This window comes from Bidens hawaiensis, unplaced genomic scaffold, assembly GCF_021521415.1.
Source record: "Bidens hawaiensis isolate Kalapana, Puna unplaced genomic scaffold, B.hawaiensis_p1.1 tig00040712_1, whole genome shotgun sequence".
Taxonomy (NCBI): Eukaryota; Viridiplantae; Streptophyta; class Magnoliopsida; order Asterales; family Asteraceae; genus Bidens; species Bidens hawaiensis.
Genome location: NW_027497205.1, coordinates 1437 through 20332, shown reverse-complemented (window position 1 = coordinate 20332; position 18896 = coordinate 1437). Strand labels below are relative to the sequence as shown.

At 34.3% G+C, this 18896-nt stretch overlaps 1 long non-coding RNA gene and 1 pseudogene across 2 annotated transcripts; both read right to left on the bottom strand.

The window, feature by feature from the left end:
• Positions 1 to 7492: 7492 nt before the first annotated feature.
• LOC143592366 (uncharacterized) lies at positions 7493 to 9431 on the bottom strand. The gene is made up of 3 exons (XR_013145911.1): positions 8360 to 9431; positions 8031 to 8118; positions 7493 to 7718 (listed from the first exon to the last, which is right to left on the bottom strand). It is a non-coding gene; the product is annotated as an uncharacterized LOC143592366 (long non-coding RNA).
• A 5224-nt stretch (positions 9432 to 14655) lies between these two features.
• On the bottom strand, positions 14656 to 17811 carry LOC143592365 (vacuolar-processing enzyme beta-isozyme-like; annotated as a pseudogene). Its single transcript, XR_013145910.1, has 8 exons — positions 17652 to 17811; positions 16880 to 17036; positions 16712 to 16797; positions 16404 to 16603; positions 16272 to 16320; positions 15259 to 15459; positions 14929 to 15123; positions 14656 to 14839 (listed from the first exon to the last, which is right to left on the bottom strand). The product of XR_013145910.1 is annotated as a vacuolar-processing enzyme beta-isozyme-like (transcript).
• Positions 17812 to 18896: the final 1085 nt, after the last annotated feature.

The window sequence follows — 18896 nt, the reverse complement described above, 5'->3', positions numbered from 1 at the left end:
AGATTATATGCATTATAAAAATAATAAAAATTGTCTTCTTAAAGATAGAAAAGGTAAAATACGTGGGTTTAGGATTGGCGCAGGAATATTAGAGGGGGTGGAAGAGGAACAATTTGATTCATTCCGAAACTTGCTCCAACATGAGTGAGTGAAAAATAATGATTTGTGGGCTTGGGAACATGAAGATCAAGGGGAGTTTGTGATTAAAGATATAAGAAAATCCATAGAAAAGAAGATGCTTCTGGAAGGGTCAATACAAACTATTTGGAATGGAGCATTCCCAAGAAAGTTAATATTTTTGTGTGGAGACTTCGTTTGAATAGATTACTAACAAGGGCTAACCTTTCTAACAAAGGTTTGAATACTCCTTTTATAATGTGTCCATTTTGTTCTGAACACATAGAGACGATTAAACATCCTTTTATCTCGTGTGTCATTGCGGAAAAGGCGTAGATCTTTGCTCGGATTTGGCTTCAGATTTCGGTTACCTCACCAATGCAACGGATACGGTACAAATTTGGCTCCAGCATTGTAATTATTCGAAGAAGAAAAAAGATGGTGCAAGCAATTATTATTTTAATGTGGTGGGTGATTTGGAAACATAGAAATGAAGTCATCTACAATGCTAATGATCTGAAAAAGGAGCTCATTTTTGATTCGATGGTCCATTTTCATTTTTAGGGATTGTTACTAGAAACAAAAACGTTATAATTTTGTGGACCGAATGGCTTCAAAAACCTTTTCTTTTCAGGTGATTTTGTTCTTATGATTCTAGGTTAGTTTTTTCTAACCATAATCTTTTTATATAAAGTTGGTTGTTCAAAAAAACATTTTACATGTCACATCTTACCAATATGTATATTAGCATCAATAACTTGAAATGATTATTAATACTTAGAAGTAAGACAATGCTATAAATGAAACTATTTGCTCTATCTAGAAAAAAAGTTGTCTTAATATGAGCAAGAGATAGAAGTTAAGATTTAGCTGACAGCCTTCTTGAAGATTACTTAAGTACCATGAACCACAACAATTAACTTTACTCTTTGGTCAAATACACTCCCAACTAAGAAAATGTTTATCATCACTCTTAACTTCCACTTTATTTTCTTTTGGCACTCCCATACTAATGAGATATGTAACATCACAAAAAATTCTGTGTCATTTTTGCTAACTTTTAAAGTTGAAGGGTTATTTTGTAATTCAGTTTAACTTAAAGTCCAAGATCTAACCCGTAATTAAGAAAACTTGGATTAGACTGACCATCTCATATGCCTACATTTTGCGACTGGCCGTCCAAAGCCTATCTTAACCCTCAAGTTAGTTTTGAGACGAACCATCTCATCTTCAAAAGGTCCGTATAACCGCCCCTGTCAGGATGAGATGCTAGAACACGACCCTAACGTTTCTTAACGCAATTTTTTACTCGTCAGTTTGTTTTGGCCTATAAATACACATCTTTGACAAACAAAAATTGGAAATTGATTAAAATGATTCTTTTTTACAAACCCGAGTCTGTGCAAACAATTAGACGATCCGTCTAATCATGAGACGACCTATCTAATAATAACAGGGTGTATAAATTATTATGACCATGTCAAAACATAAACAGACCATATAATTGATGATACAGTCCGTCTCACTCAAATAGAACGTCTAATTTTGTGACACCTAGTATGAAAACATTTTCAGATACGGGCCGTATAATCATTATATTGTCCGTTTGATATTGAAAAATATTATTTTAATGGAAATTAAGTTTTGAATCTATAAACCGGACCATGATTTACAAACGCGGTTTGAAACAATAAAATCAGGCCAGTATGGTATGCTGGTGGATCAAAAGATGATCCGGGTATACATGTAATCATATGTGTTATAAGTTAAACATCCGATAAACAGAAGGTTTTTAGAAGCGAATAACAAAACTGACAAGTCAGGTGAATACGTTAAACCTTTACAAACAGTCTAACATATGTACTTTTATAGGACAAATGAGTTATTTGTTTTAAAGAGTCAGTAAACCATTTAGATGAGATTACTTGATCTCTAAAAACGTTATAATACAAAATAGAAAATAATAACAATCATATCGATTAGACATGTGTTTGTATCCAAACATAACTGACTAGCAGGCATGTTACATGTCAGTCTCAACTAGTTTTCCAATAGGCACAGCTCCCGAGATACCCTTGAATTGTGTGTGTAGAACAGTGGTAACAACCCGGGGAAAACATATTAGATATTCATGCTGAGTTGTACATAAATCTATTTTGTATTTAACGAACTTTAAATTCTTTAGAGTATGTTAACATTTACGTGTTTTCAAACAGTTCAGGTAACTAAGATTAAGAAGGATTAAGAGTCATTGATGAAGATAGATGTTTGCAACTCAAAGATGGTTCAATTTTGTTTATTGAAAATCCTTGTAAACTAATGATACAATATTTTTGTAAACCGTATACTTAGGTATTTAGTTCTCGTTAATTATCAATGTAAATTAATATTTAATATTAAAAGTCTTCCGCTAAAATAAACGCTACACTGTGATATATTTACAAAATATGTGTCAACTCGTAGTAACAATTCCAGGCCCTAATTAAGTTGGGGTGTGACATGACACTAGCCCCGTTGGTTTTTTTTTATGATGTGTCAATTTTTTTAAATGACTTAGTAAGTGCAAGAAGAAAACAAGGTGAAAGTTGAAAGTTGGGGTAAAAATTGTTACTTGGGGCATATATACAGTAAAGTTGGAGAGTTTTTAAATCCAGCACCCGTAATATTAATAAAAAGAGCCAAATTTGAAAAGTCTAGCAAGAGATCGAGTTCTTCATATGATGTGTTTACTTAACATGCCAACCATTTGTATCTAGTGCTTGAAATTATATGGGTTCTATTGAGCTATTTTCGCTCATGTTTTAGTTTCAAAACTTGATTCCTTGGCTATGGCTGACAAGGCTCTCGGTTGGAACCTGATCATGCAAGTCGGAAGAATCCCTATAACAAATATCATAATTGAAATATATATCATTCGGTTAATTAAATCTTCTAGAATAAGTAATACATTTCACGATATAAATTATAATCAACAGCAGATTATTGCAATTTTATTGATGGGCCTCAAAAACATTAGAATAATAATAATCATAATGTCGTTGAAATTCAGTGTTGATTTGTGATATGTGAATAGAATGTGAAAGGAATTTTATCATGGGGCACACACTTACATCAGCTTCAGTACCCATTCCTTTCTCTCTTGTACTTACCCAAAATGCCCCACACGCTAACAAGTCATGAATAAACCTTTCACACAATTTCTTTTGTTGTGAACAAATTAACAGGTTACACTTGGAAGAGTATAAAGTATGTAAATCCCATCAACTGCCACCCAACCCAAAGAACTTAATTTAAAAAGAAAGCAACAATTATAACATATGTTTGTTGCTAATTGGCCAAGCTGTAAAATGCCTTTCATTCTTTTGATCTCAAGGGATAAAGAGCTGGTAGATAATACCCTACAGGTTCACACACATGACACATGCCTCCTTGAGAATTCGTCACGTGAAAAACATACCGTAATTCAAAAGCATATAAAAGCAAAAAAGTGGAAGTATCATAATATATTGTATGCACTAGTGATTATATGTACTATGTCATATAGAAATTTATGTGGTGGTATTTTCATAATATTGAAACATTAACAGCGCAGTGTATACATTTGATTATTACATTGTATGTGCTATTAAACAACTTTAGTGGTAGTATTCATATTAAGTACACGTGTTGTTGATTATATATTGGTGTATGCATTGACTGTCGTCAAGTAGTCATTTAAAAACCTAATTAACCTAAATAGTTAGTGTAATAGTAAGATCTCGGGATCATAATAAGTATGTGGTCAGTATTAGACGTTTTATTTGATTGTAGAAATTAAAACATGAAGATTTTATTGGTTTGAGTTAAACTAATGCTAACCTAATTTTCAGTTTATTAAATTAAGAAAAACAAACAAACAACACATAGAGATACAAGATAATTAAGAAACTGGAGATCCCATCCAGGTGCAGGTTCATAATTTACACTATGTATAAGTGTATAACCCGACTTACTTCACTCGAGTACGTAGCAAGCAACATAAGCATAGTCATCTTCAATTTAGATGATGATGGACAATTATCAGACTAAGGAAGGTAATTTATTTTATTTTATTTTATTTTTTTAAACAACTTTTATCGAACCAAAACCAGCAAAAGCTAGCAACAAAAACAAAACAGTTACATTGCAATAAGAGGATTTTTAAGCCACTCGATCGGTCCAACTAATAATGCTTTTACTATCTCTATTTGTAATCCATGAAAAAAAGTAAATCTGAAGAGAGTCGAAAATGAGATTTTTTCAAGCTAACTTTCGTTTGAAAAACAACTTCATTCCGAGCCCGCCAGTGGCAGATCCAGAACATTTTGTCAGTGGGGAAAAATGGTCATATCACAATGAGTCAAGTCAAACGAACCGGGTCAACAAATTACATTAAATTATAGCAAAAATTTGCAACTCCGCAGAGAGTATCTAGCAAAGTTGCCAACCACAATAACATAAAATAAATCTAAATGTAAGTTTTGTTTATCAAATGGTCTATCTATATAATTGATAAAAATTATCTAACTCATAAATTTTCATTTCTAGTTGCACATTGTTTCTATTCGAATTTATCTCGAATAATTTCATTTTTTACAATCTTATTAAAATATAAAGATAATAATCAAGACAATATTTTAAGATTTGGTAGTCTTTTAAGGAGTTTTCAAAACATATAATGGGAAAAATTAGTTAGTGGGAAAAATTAGAAATAGAAAGGGGAACAAAGTATTTAATGTAAATATCACTAAAACTTTGAATCTTGAGTGGGTGACTAACCCAGTACGCCCAAGATGAATCCATCACTGCCGCCAGATGATCCACCACGCGTAAAGAATAATACCATGAATTAATTTTCGCTTCTTACTAGTAACTGAAAGCGTGTCGAGCCATATCTAGATACCCAAAACATAAAAGTCTTGTATCGAAGGCAAATCAAGCCACTTACATATGGCTTTCCATATTCTAGTCGCTACTGTAGGTCCTGATAATGGATCAAACAACAAAGTTCTTGAATCAATCTCACTTACTAGCTAGCGGAAATCACTAATAAGCAATCGAGATCTCGGATCTTGTTGGTGTTGTTATTACCGGAAATGAAAAGAAAGGAGTAAGGAGAGAATTGGTGAGATGTGGATAAGATTATTTTCAAAAGGGTTGTGTGTAGTATATGCATGTTTCACCTTATATAGGTGAATGCATGCCATACTGGGCTTCATTAGATTGGCCCAATAGGCTCTAGATAAATGGTCTTTGGCCCAAACATGCAATAAATACACCAACAAACTAATAAAATACATCATGAATAGTTCAAACAAATACAAAGACTAATATAAAAAACAGGGCCTTACAACTACCCCACATGCACCAAAAACATGATCTGAATACCCCTCCGAGTTAAGAAAAAAAAGGACAAAGAACCGAAGGGATATCTATAACCTTATTTAATAAATTGGTTCGTAAAGACATCCGATTATAATAAATGTGCCAACCCAAAATGTTTGCTTTTATGGGAACCAATCTATTCCATCGCGTAATGGAGCACCAATCAGGTAATGTCCTAGACGTAGTATGCTTCCTAATAGTTAAACTGAAAACTTGTTATCTACATCAAAATCTCAAAACCACGAATTCAGATAGTTAATGAAATCGATCTGAGAAATCTCCGCCAATAAAAGATCAAATTGATTCTTTTCCACACCTCCCCTAATTGGTCTATGCCAAGACCATCTCCAACCGACCATTCCACATTTAGAGGAATGGAACATCTCTTATCTGTTTCTAAGTGATACAATCTACTATAATTAGAACAAAACGGAGAATCACTTAACCATAAATCCTTCCAAAATCTAGTACCCTTCCCGTTCCCCATCTTTTTTTAAGAGTGTTCCAAGTAATAATGTCTTTTATGAAGGATTCTACTAGACTTAACAATGCGGTACCAAACTCCATTACCCGGCCCATTCTCAGTCCCGTCAATAACTCCTCCCATATAGCCATGAAACACTTTATCACTTTAACCTAAAGATCATTAGGCCGATTAACGAAATGCCATCTCCATTTTTGAAGAAGCGCTAGATTGATGCCTTTGAGGCTACCCATTTTTATACCCCTTTTTGTTTATCCGCAAAAACCGTATCCCATTTGACCCACGGAATTTTTTTCGCCCACTCACCCAAGCCAAAAAATAATTAGAACGGGTTGATTCAAGTCCTCGAGCCACATTATCAGGCAAAAGAAAGAGGGACATATAATAAATCCCCAAACTTTCCATAACCAAATTTATAAGAGTGTACATGCCACCAATAGAAAGCAAATAAGCTCTCTAGCTCGATAGTCTAACTCTGCATTTATCTACTATCTTCTACCAACTTTGAGCCTTATTCATATTACTTCCCACTGAAAGCCCCAAATAAACGAAGGGGATCAATTTATCTGACTTGCACCCGGTAATCTGAGCACAAGATGTGACTTCTTCAACTACTTTGATCCCATAATAATTCGACTTATGTAGATTTAAATTTAGCCCATTTGCTAAATAAAGCAATTAAGCATTTGAATCAAAACTCAGATATTATCATAAGACCATTCCCTGAGAAAAATGGCATCGTCTACATAAAATAAATGGGAAAGACACAATCCTTCAGTTCCTAAACTTACCTCTTTGTAAAGACTGGCAAACATAAGGTTTTCTATAGCCACATGTAAACCCTTCATGGCAATGATGAAAAGATAAGGTGACATAGGGTCTCATTGTCTCAAACCTCGCCCCACCTTGAATTTAGACGTGGGACTTCCGTTCACCAGAACAGAAAATCTAGCCGAAGATAAACATGAATGAATCTAGTTAATCTACGTCCCACTTAAACCCATAAAAACCATAACTTGAGTCAAATATTCCCTGCTCAACGAGTTATACGCCTTCTCAAAATCAATTTTGACTATAATTAAATTTTTATTCTTCTTTTTGTAAAACTTCACCACTTCGTTCGTGGAGTACTCCGTCTAGAATTTGACGGCCCTTGTTGAAGGCCGATTATTCTTTACTGATAACATCATCAATGACTTTAGCCAACCGTAATGCCAAAATCTTAACTAAAATCTTATATTGAATATTAGTCAGGTTAATCGGTCTATAACCATTTATAAGCAAAGGATTAGAAGTATTGGAGATTAAAGTAATGAAAGACTAATTTAGCCCTAATGGAAGCATTCACGTCCCAGAGAACTAGTTTTATACCCGTCCGGTGGACGGGTAGTCTAATGTCATTATCATAAAAAAAACAAAAAAACAACAACTTTCTTTGGTTTCTAAACGAAAATAGTATATGATTAACATGAAAGTACAACTCATTTAACTTGTAATTAAAAGAAACACTAAGTAATGAAAGCCATTCATGTAATTGTCTAGGTAAATTCATATAGTCTATAATAAGTGTGAGACCAAATTCTTCAGATATTTTTCAACATCTTCAACAGATATTTCATATTCATATGTTCTTTTGTATTCCATGTTGATTCTACTTTCATGATCACCTTGTGAGGCTTCACTATTTCACATGCAATTCATTGTATTCTTCCACCTAAATTACAACATTTAAAGTAAATGAAAACTTATATGTTAACTATAATTTTTAAAAGAAAATAAAATAACTTAGATATACCATCTTGTTAGACATAACAATGTCTTGTATTGATACCGGTACTGTAAATACCACCCTATAAAACTTAAAACTTATTAAATAACCGGCATTTAACAAATTTAAAATCAGTGGCTTTAACAACATAAAACAGACCCAATTGGCGTCATGTATATTCAGATCAGATCTCGTGTTGTTTAAGATCATTGACATTCTGAGATTAAGTAACTTAAAGATATATAAATATATTATTACCTGTTGCCATTTAGCAAGCTGCCATGCCAGCTAACAATACAAGAGTGATCGCTAGGTCCTGTAATTGCGTCCACGTTTTAATTTACACCTACATGCGTGTCGCAAAATCAGATGGGCGATTGCAACTCTTGTCCTTCACTAAGTAAATTATCATATCAAAGTTATAGGGCATTAGTGAGATAATAAAGTCATGTACATCCATATGTTATATATGTTTGATTTCACATCCACCCTAAAAACCTAGGATCTTGTTATATATATATATATATATATATATATATATACACACACGTAATCAACAATGGGACAATATGGTCATAAAAACATACCAAAGTCCGTTTCTTTTTAATCTTGGCCTGTCCAACATATTTAGTTCTTTCTCTAAGCCATTAGATTTCCAAAGCTTTTAGAGAAGAACGGTCAATTAAAAACTGCACAAGTAACTATATTACATCAGTGTAATCGTATTTAAACAAAATATTGTTTTGTAATAAAGTTTTTTTTAAGACAAAATAATTGTGGGTCAATACGCATCGTCCTGTTTGATCCGTTACCCAACCTGACTGGTCTGTTAAAATTCGCCATTATATTAGGAAGAAAAGGTTATCTGGCCACTTGTTGGTTCATACAGACGAAGTTGAAGATTCGCAATTGTGCTTTCCCGCCACCACTAAGACGAAAATTATCAAAAAATATTTAATACTTGATTGAAGTAGTTGTTTTATAAAACAAATTAGGCAGCTAGAATACATGTACCTGTTGAAATGTGTAGTTTTTCTTTGCATTTCAATAGTCTGCATTATACAGTCTTGTCCCAGTTAGATATATATAAGAACACATTACAAGTGTCTCCCTTGTTGTATAGCTAAATGATACATTAACAAACTCAAAAAGACCCTTCAGATTTGGCAATTTTGACCCTGTTGCGATTCAACATGGCCAATTAGTTAAAATATTAAACAGTACGTGCTTTTGATGAATTAAAAAGATTCCTTGCCTGTGGAAGTGAACTGGTGAGTGAGTATCCATCATTTGGAATACTTTTTCACTTGCACCAACAAATTGCATTAATGATGATCAATTGTCACCCATAAGCCATGTTTAGTCAATCAACCATTCACTGTACAATGTGAGCTATTTAGGTTGTTCAGCAATAACCTATAAAATACTTGGATGGAAATAGATATGTATTAAAATTCAATAAGCAGCAATAATTTTCAAGCTTAAACATATAAACATGACAAAATATGGGTGAAGAAACTCACGGCATACGTAATTAATTAAAGTGGAATTAGAAACCAAGCGAGCCCCCTGGATGGTGAGAATATGAAAGATACGCAATGAATAGAAATCATAAGTAGGTTGAGAAGAATGCCAGTTGAGTTTGCAGACGACGTGGGGAGGAATCCGAATCTGCAGGGTGCAAGTGACTTTAAACGGTGAGGATCACTTCAAAAGAAATCAGACCCTGAAGACTGAAACAATAAATAAGGTTAAATCAATATAAAACAAACTGTAAAAAAAAATAATGATGCTAAACTGCTCCGATGATGGAGGGCGACGTGGGGAAAGGGAGTGGAGGTTGAGAAGCATTTTCCAGAGTTTAAACGGCCCAGATCTTGTTTCAACATCATGGACAATTAAACCGGGAACAATATATTATATAATTTAATAACAAATTCAAACATCTCTATTTTTAACTTCTCCCAATACCTTTTAATGAAGCTAAAAAAGAACCCAATCAAATTGCATATTTTACCTCATCCATAGAAAATTGCATATTTTATAGAATCACACAATCAAATTGCATATTTTACCTCATCCATAGAATTGAAGATTCAGCTATCAAGAGGTTTGCCTGAATCGAGGTTATTTTAAAACCCACATTTGTAATAAGTTTCACTCCCGAAACCTTTTGGAAAGTAATGTCTTGTTATTTAGCAGTAAACAACGATAGATTCCGCATGCTAAGATGTTATTTAGGGGTAACTTAACCATTTTTCGTTCCTAAGTGAATAAAAATATTTGGATGTCTTTTTCACAAATATATTTTGGGTTTTGACTTTCTAAAGATTTATTCATTCTACTTCACATTTAAATTAAACGAATAAAAACAAAGTAAATTTGACTTTTCTTTGAACATTGTAATTATATCATAAGCTACTACGTGATAATATATATTATATTTGTTTTTTAAAGAAACCTACCATAGTGTAAATGTGTCAAAACACATTAAGAACGTAACCTAATATATTGAAGGATATTGTAAAACATTTTGTGGCGGGCAACACCACACACATTGTCATTTTTAACATGAAAATTTGCAACTTCTATACCCATATATCATTGTAATTTTGAGAAAAATAAGTGGGATAAAGAATCACATATAAGTAATTAACTAGCCATGAAAAAGAAAAACCACCACTAACCCTTGAATTGCCAACTAAGATACTCAAATGAATAAACTAGAAAATTAGTCATTATGACCCGTACCTCCCTTGGCATGTATCAATCCTCTCGCTTGAATGCTCCTTGATCAAGGAGAAATCAGAAGACTCGACGAAGTGCCTTCGTGACTGTCACTCGGTTCTTCACTTGACTTTCAGAAAAATTCTAGCAAAATGCCACGGTGAACACCCCACGTTTCCCATAACATATTATTGGTTCTTCATTGTTTAACTACAAGGTCCAGTTGGTGCGCCTGATCAGGGTGAGTTGAGTGCACTGACCACAATGGTCTTAGGTTGGATTGGTGAGTTCATGTTTGGGTGGCAGAGTAGAGTACGTTAGCGACAATGGTGACCGGTTTTACTGAAACTTTTTCAGAAGAAAAGGTAGTGACGAATCTAGATATCAATTTCAGGGGTAACATTTCAAATTTTATTTAACATATTTCACACAATGTAAGTAAGGGTCGTCTCCGAGAACCGTGAAAAAATTTTATGTCGAAGGCGAAAAGAATGGGGCCTTAAATTAACTGAGTAATTGGGTTAAACATTAAAAAAACATATTTTTTTCAAAAAAATATATATAATTTAAAAAAAAAAATTCAAGCCTATCAGGGTGTTGGGCTAGCGTCGGTCGACCACCGAGCCCTGCCTCATAGCTGGCCTTGATGTAAAATAGAAACACAAAAATAAAAAATTCTAAACACACGGGGAGCAAATTTATCCTATTCGATTTTTGAAAGCTTGAAATCGAGTCAATAGATCCTATATATTTACTTTATCAAACTTTTTCTTTTTCAAAAGCACAAATTAAAGCATTGTTCAAATACTCGTCACCCATTCGGTTGCACAAATCCGTCTTGATAAGCTTCATTTTAGAAAAAAAAAACATATTTCAACGGTTACGGTTGTAACTAGTATAATCAACGCTAGCTTCAATATTTGATAAACCTAAGAAAAAGTGGCGTGTTTTTCGGTTTCCACCATTACAGGAGCAAGGTCACACATTACACTCAATTTTGCAAATATGTCATATTTCTTTAAAGTGTGATAAAACGTCGTAAGATCATCACCCAACATACACCATCTTTCTTTACTAAAATCATTCGGATGCATCTCATAAAATGTCACTATCTTAGATATATCAAACTTAGAAATTGAATCGTAAGGATTTAAGCCAGTCATATTTTCTAACAACCTAATTAAGACCTCACTGAATCTATTTTCAAGTTCTTGAATTTGCATATCTAAAACCATGTTAAAAATTTCAACCTCAAAATGATGTCGAGTGGTGGTGTCTAGTGCAACGTTGTTTGATGTCCAGCTAGTTTCCAATACCAAACAACGCATATAATTTTTTAAAATGGCTAAGGGAATTCAATTTGTTTGGGCTTTAAACTTTTACTTGTGTTAAACTTTTAAATTGGTTGAGCTTTAAAAAAATAGGGGTAATGTAATATATTTTCAGGGGTAACGAAATACGAAAACCTACCAAAAAAAAATTTTTTACACCACCGACGAAAGTTGAAGGGTAATAGAGGCTACCCCTAATTATAAAGAACTAGGTCGGTCCCTGAAAACAGTCTTGTTAATCCGACCAGTGACAACTATTGTGGCTCATGTAGTTGACCTTCCACTATTCCCTTGCACAAACTCATACTCTCCGATCCAACCAAAGGCTAATACAGTTGGTGTATGTTAGATCCAAACTATTCCAAAGTATTGTTCATTGTAATTGTTGAAAGATTGTATGTATGATTTGTCGTACATATAAATGTGTTTGTGTGCAAAAAGATGTGTTATGCCTGAAGTTTTTTTTTTATGTATGGGGAAATTGAAAAGATGAGATACATACTAGTCATTTATATATTTAGGGGAAAGTTAACATGCAAATGAAATTAACGTGCTAATTGTGAAAATTTAGTAGAGTAATTATGTGATTACATCATAAAGTAATTATGTAATTATTTCTATGATGTAATTGCATAAAACTCTACTTGATTCTCACAATTAGCATGTTAATTTTATTTGTATTTCATTCAAACCCTATATATTTATATATTAAAGGTCCTATATCAAATTGTCAAAAGTTATAGTTGTATATATTTTGTGAACCGGCACCAAGGGACACAACCCTTCGTTCGGTTTCCACTAACAAATCGGCTAATAATCAACGGAACTACCTAAATATATTATGGCACATTAAAGATCTAATCACATAATAATAAATACAAAGTATAAGTACCGTTCACTAGAATTGCACAACTTTCTTTTCTTTCAACAACTCTCCTCCTTAACATCTTTAACATCATCTTGAATGAACACCAACTCTTTGTTTCTCAAGACCCCATGACACGGATCCAGAATGTCCAAATACTTCACATAAAGCAACCTTAATCTTGTTGCAGATTGTTTTCAATTATATCTTATGTCCCTAGTGATTAACATTTAAACCGTGTTTCATGTTACAAACTTACCGTCCACTTTTCACCGGAAGCAGAGGTCCATCATTTTTATTTACGGAATTCTATACAGAACATTAATTTAAGTGCTTGATTGAAGAAATTCTAAATGTCATTATGATATGTTGCTATGTTTTCCATTTCTTGTAGTTCGTTTAAAAAACTCAAAAACAATAATCAATGGAGCAAATAGATGAGTGATGTGTACATAACATGCCATTTTTTATTGTGACTTCTTCTGATATATGTAGTTGTTATCCATTCAATCTATAAATCCAACCATCTTGGAAGTCCCTTCATCAATTTTTTTTTTCTTCAAATATGTTGATTTATCAACTTTATTTAATATCTCCGAACGTTCAAACTAAAGTTTCACATGTTTCTGGACATGTTCATTAACTTCTAAATCCTTGTCATTGACTTCAGTAGAAAACTAAATCTGCAACTCTCTATGCCTTGTTGGATTTTCCTGATTTGGTGATTATTCACCTATGTCTTCTTCTTAACATTATTTGGTAAAATTATCTTCAGTGGGGATATGTTTGTGATGATTTTTTATCAAATCACACACTTCCTTCGATTTTAACATTGTACCCTTAAATTCTATTTTTTTCGTGTTAATTTAAAACATTCTTTCTATATCTAGTGTTGATCCTTATGATGCATATCCCATGTCTAGATAGTAAACCATTTTCGCCAGCCTGTTCGTATTTCACTTGCAAATCCATCTTCTAAGTTGATGAATAAATCCTTGTTACCAGACATCACATGAGGCCATGTGACTTCTAAAATTCAACTTTATATACCATATATATATATAGATGGTTTCATGACGCAAGTACCACTGCTTCAGAAATTTGAGACATGTCCTTAGAAAAATTGAATTGTTTTTCACATATCTTCTTGTGTCTACACCTTGTGCCCGTACTAGTGACAAAATATATATCATCGAATCTTAGTTTCGTTGTTTTACCGTATCTTGTTTTTCCAGTGTAGCTTCGCCAAGCAGCAATCTCTTCTGATTTCTTCTTCTGGACAATGATCTTTCAAGCAGGAGGATGATGTAGATCAAAGAAGTGCATATCATGGATTACGGGTTATAGTACTTAGTTATTACCTATTTATTAACTTTGAGTATCTTAATTAGTGAATTATCATCTTAGTAGTGTGAGACTGTGATCAGTGGGTTAGTGGTGGGTTTATTTCCTTGTTATTGTAAATGTATAAAAAGGAAGTGAATGTTTCGGTATATGATATATGTGGAATGAAAGTACGAACCGAGCCTCAATCTCCCAAATATCTCTTGTTTCTCTCTGTTCTCTTCTATCCCAACTCGATACGCAACATATTAGTCTAATGTCCCTACATGTTCTTTTGTTCATTAATTTATCTTGTAAATATAGACATCGGAGTCACGGACATACATGCCCTACATTAATTTGTTGCATGCCATATTCCTTATAACCAAAATTTCCCCACTACCGAAACTCAACAAATGATTTGCTAGAACGGAAAATTGATGATAGAAAGTTTTTAAACTTCATATCCATGCGCCTTGTTTGTTACTTATAGTGCAACCAAAAGACACAAAGACAGATGGGATGACATTTACAACAAGCCCATCTAATATGGCAATTGTTCAACTTATTGTCACCATTATTGTAGACGAAAACATAAATATTTCATCATATTACACGGTATTAGTTCCGTGATCGATCAGGCACTAAAACCAACTATTGTAGGATCCCATTGCCCCATGTTATACGAGCCACATGTTGTCTTGGCAGCTTCATCCATGGCTTCCATGCTAACACCATTGTTGCACACATTAGCAAATGTTCCGAGTATGTTTCATGCCATACTGGGTTAATGATCCACAATTTGTCTCAAACGTCCGAACCTTAAATCAATCAAAGATTTATAAATGTTAACAAATGACCAAAACAAGAAGCTGAGTAAATTGAATCATTTTTTTTTCTGCTGGTATACCATAGATTTAAGACATCCCCAATCGTCCACGAGGGGCCAGCCTCCACCCCTTTGCAATCCATGTTGTTGGTCTCCTAATAGCTGGAATTTTATGGTGTTAACACTACTATCCAAATGTGACCTATGTGCGGTGATTTCCTTAATGTTCTTCAGTAATTCCTCCTTTTCTTGTGGTTCTCCGGTCCATTTCTTGTACTGTAGATTTTAAATTAAATTAGACCCTTGCGCAACTTTAATATTGAATAGCGGTCACAAAAATCACCACTTTGCGATGAAAATTGTAGATGTAAATACCTAATTATTTAGTAGTTTTTGTATATGTGTACATACCATATGCCACATGGAATGAAGATCCGCTTCTCTTTGATCGACAACACCCATGGATTCGAAAGATTGAAAAGAATTCGCACTGAGCTTCACAGGACAAGAACCTTGATAAACGGAAACAGTCTCGTTGCTTATACGTTGAGTGCCATATTGCATCACATGAGATCCATAAGAAGAGTAGTTGTTTAGAGTCCTCATTTTCACCTAAAACCATTTTGTGTGAGTTTGTGTCACTGAAAAGTATCATGAATAGTATTGACATCTTACTTCATGTGGAAATAAGGAAGCATCACCGATAGCCATATCAGTCGTTAATGATGGTAACCAACAGAAAAGGCCGTCAGATTTTTATTTGTGGGTAGTCTAATTTGACTGATTAACGAATGATGTTACCAAGGGATCACCGACGACCCACTTTATTGACATGTTACCGAATAGTTGTGTTATGTGTGAAGCCACTTTGAGGTTTGTCAAAGATTGTGGCAGAAAGTAGGCAGCAGAGAACAAACACATTTGTGACTCCTCTAAATTCAAGCCTCATTCCATGGTTTACGGCATGTTCCATGGTTCTTGTTTTTTCTCAATCTCTATATAAGATATCTTTGTATTTGTAAATCTTGCATCACCACAAGTAATAAAATCTCCTAGTTACCATGTGTGGACGTAGGTTGCAGTGTAGCGACCGAACCACGTTAAATCTTTGTGTTCACCTTGTGTTCTTGAGTGGCAGAGAGGGAGAGTGTGTGGTCCGAGTGTTCAGTTGTTCGTGTGTATTCCGCAATTCGTGTTCAACGGGTGCCTTCGATCCTAACAAGTTGTTCTAAAGTCATCCTAGGTGCGTATTTCTGTTGGATTACCAAATAGTTACTTTAATTTACTTATGTGATGTACAAATTTTTAAGTCAGGGATCCTTCAGTAATACTAACGGAAAATTTCGTTTGTGATACTCCTTTCTCTAGTAGTGTAAAGGGTATCGAGATTAAACAAACAAAGAAAGACCCTAATTAATACTAACCGTCAAGTATTGTTCTTCCAATGTTTCAGTCGCCAAATCTTTCAGGTCGCTATTAGAAGAAAGCCACATTATATATTTAGTGAGGATTAGCATATATCAGTCACCAATGACTAATAACATGTAGCAAAATACCTATCTTCCATCCATGACACGCTATATAAGTCACCTAAGCAAGTCTTATACTCTTGAGGTGGGGGAGGGGTCATACCGGGACAATAAGTTCCATAACTACTCTCATTTGCATTCGATGCGGTTGTCACATATATGTTTAGATTTTCGGGTATAAGACCTTCGAAAATGCTTCCACTTTCGCATGCTTCTACGTATATAACCTGCGTTTTTAATATTTCACTGTCAGAAAAGTGAATATTACAAGCATAATATCTCGGACGACCATGAACAGCAATCGTTTATAAATCTATAGGAAAAATGTAGCTTACCATCTCGCTATATGTACCCATTGCATGCTTTGTTTCCAAAACTTGGTTCAAATCATTAGCATAAATAAAAGGCATGTTTGGCATCCCTTAACAATATAGTTATGTTAGAAACAACATATATATCACTTCAATGTTTTACAATAAATTAAGCACGAGGTAACAGAATACCTAGAATTCCAGGGCCTCCATGGTCTGTGTAGTAAACAAAGATTTTATCAAGAGGGCTGCTAGCAACAACTCTTCCACTTCCACCTGTTAGTGCTGAGGCGTTGCCAAGAAGCACAGCATAGAAATTGGCAGCGGTCACATTTTCACCGGTGTAATCCTAACACAACATATTCACGAGGTACACAATTTTTGGATTTATACATTGATCGATAGGTGAGTATAAAAGGACAATTACAGTGTAAACAAGCCGGCTTGAACTCAAGCTCGGCTTGTCTACGCTAGCTAAAGCTACTCGGGTTGTGAACATCTTTCCAAGCCTTAGTAGACTTGACTCGTATATTAGTTATTTTATTTCAGTGATCATTATAAGTATTCAATGTGTGTGTGTGTTATAGTACATAACTTTTATCATAACTTTATATATATTATAATTATGTTATATAAATATATACGTAGTATATTAATTAAATTAAATTTACATGAATAAAAACATTGTTTAGATCCTCGAGCTGGCTAGAGCCTGATATATGAAGTTTAGCCTCGAGCTCGATTTGTGAAGTTCAGGCTCGAGTTCGATATATGAAGTTCGGGCTTGAGATCTTTTAAGCTAAACTTGAACTTGATTTTAGCAAACCAGTCTTAAACAGCTCACAAACGACTCGGCTAGCTATTTTACACCTCTATGACAATAAATCTCAAGTTAATTTTTATTTAATAAGCAAGCTATGGTTAGTCGATCAAATTTAGCAAAAAAAATCAAAAGTTCATACACCTTTGGCACACCAGCGTAAACATCCGAGCCATTGGGACTATTGATTATGACTCCAGGCCTCGGATTATATTTATTATTGCCAATGTCATCATACATGAACACGATTATATTCTCGTCTTTCAACCCACCTCTTTTTAGTATTTGATACGCATGACAAACATCCGCCTGAAATAAGTACAATTAATATATCTTAGTTTTTCTGAGAAGATATCCACTCTAGTAAACAATGGTTGATGGAATACGAGCCTGATGGCGATAGTTGAAGTAATTGCTCGAGCCAGCTACCAGAACAGCCATTTTGTACCATTGAAGATTGGTAAATCAATATTAGAAGAGAATGGGCGGGTGGCTTCGGAGAGTTGTACCGCAAGCATTGCCAGTATTACTAAAAGAAATTTGAAGGTGGCCATAGAATCAGGAAGAGAGGACAATTGCATACTTGGGATAGCTTCACGTATATATACACATTGCTAGAGGAAACATTGTACATGAACAAGAAATTTTAGTTGTCTCCGAAGTTTTTAGGTTTCTCATAGGACAAAGATCGCACCAATATTCTTCACCAAGATTGTAACACGTGACTCGTCCTTGACCTCGTTCATCCCACGAACACTACAACAAAAGGGGTCATGGACAGGCCCACAAAATAGGCATTCGTGGTCTTCTCATCTATGGCATGCCACTTGACGTCCTAAGATTCGCATTATAAGTGGTCTTACAAAACAAAAGAAAACAACAAAGAAAAGTAAACATTGTACGAAAGAAACGACGATTAATTCTTATTTGTACGGTGATATCAATGACCAAATTGGAATGGAAATGAACTGGATTAGAGCATCTCAGGAGACGTGCAGTTTTTAAATAGAATAAATTAAACGTCATCGTACGTTTCCCAAGTATAAAAATGATGTGTTCGTCTTTACTGTTTAGAGAGTCATGACACATTTTCAATGACGGGTCTCAGGAATATATTAAGGGGGTGTTTGGTAGAGGGATTTGATTGGGGAGAAATGGAATTAAAAATATTTCTTTTGTTTGTTTTCCACTTTTCATTTCTATTTCTCTTTCTATTTCTCTAAAACTAGAGAATTCCATTTCTCTTTAAAACAAAGAGAAATCCATTTCTCAGCAGCCTCCTCATAGCATGTCACCACCTCGTCTCCGGCCACCACCCCGTCTCCGGCCTCCACCTCGTCTCCAAGTCTGCAACCGCCACCTCGTCTCCAAGTCTGCAACCACCACCCC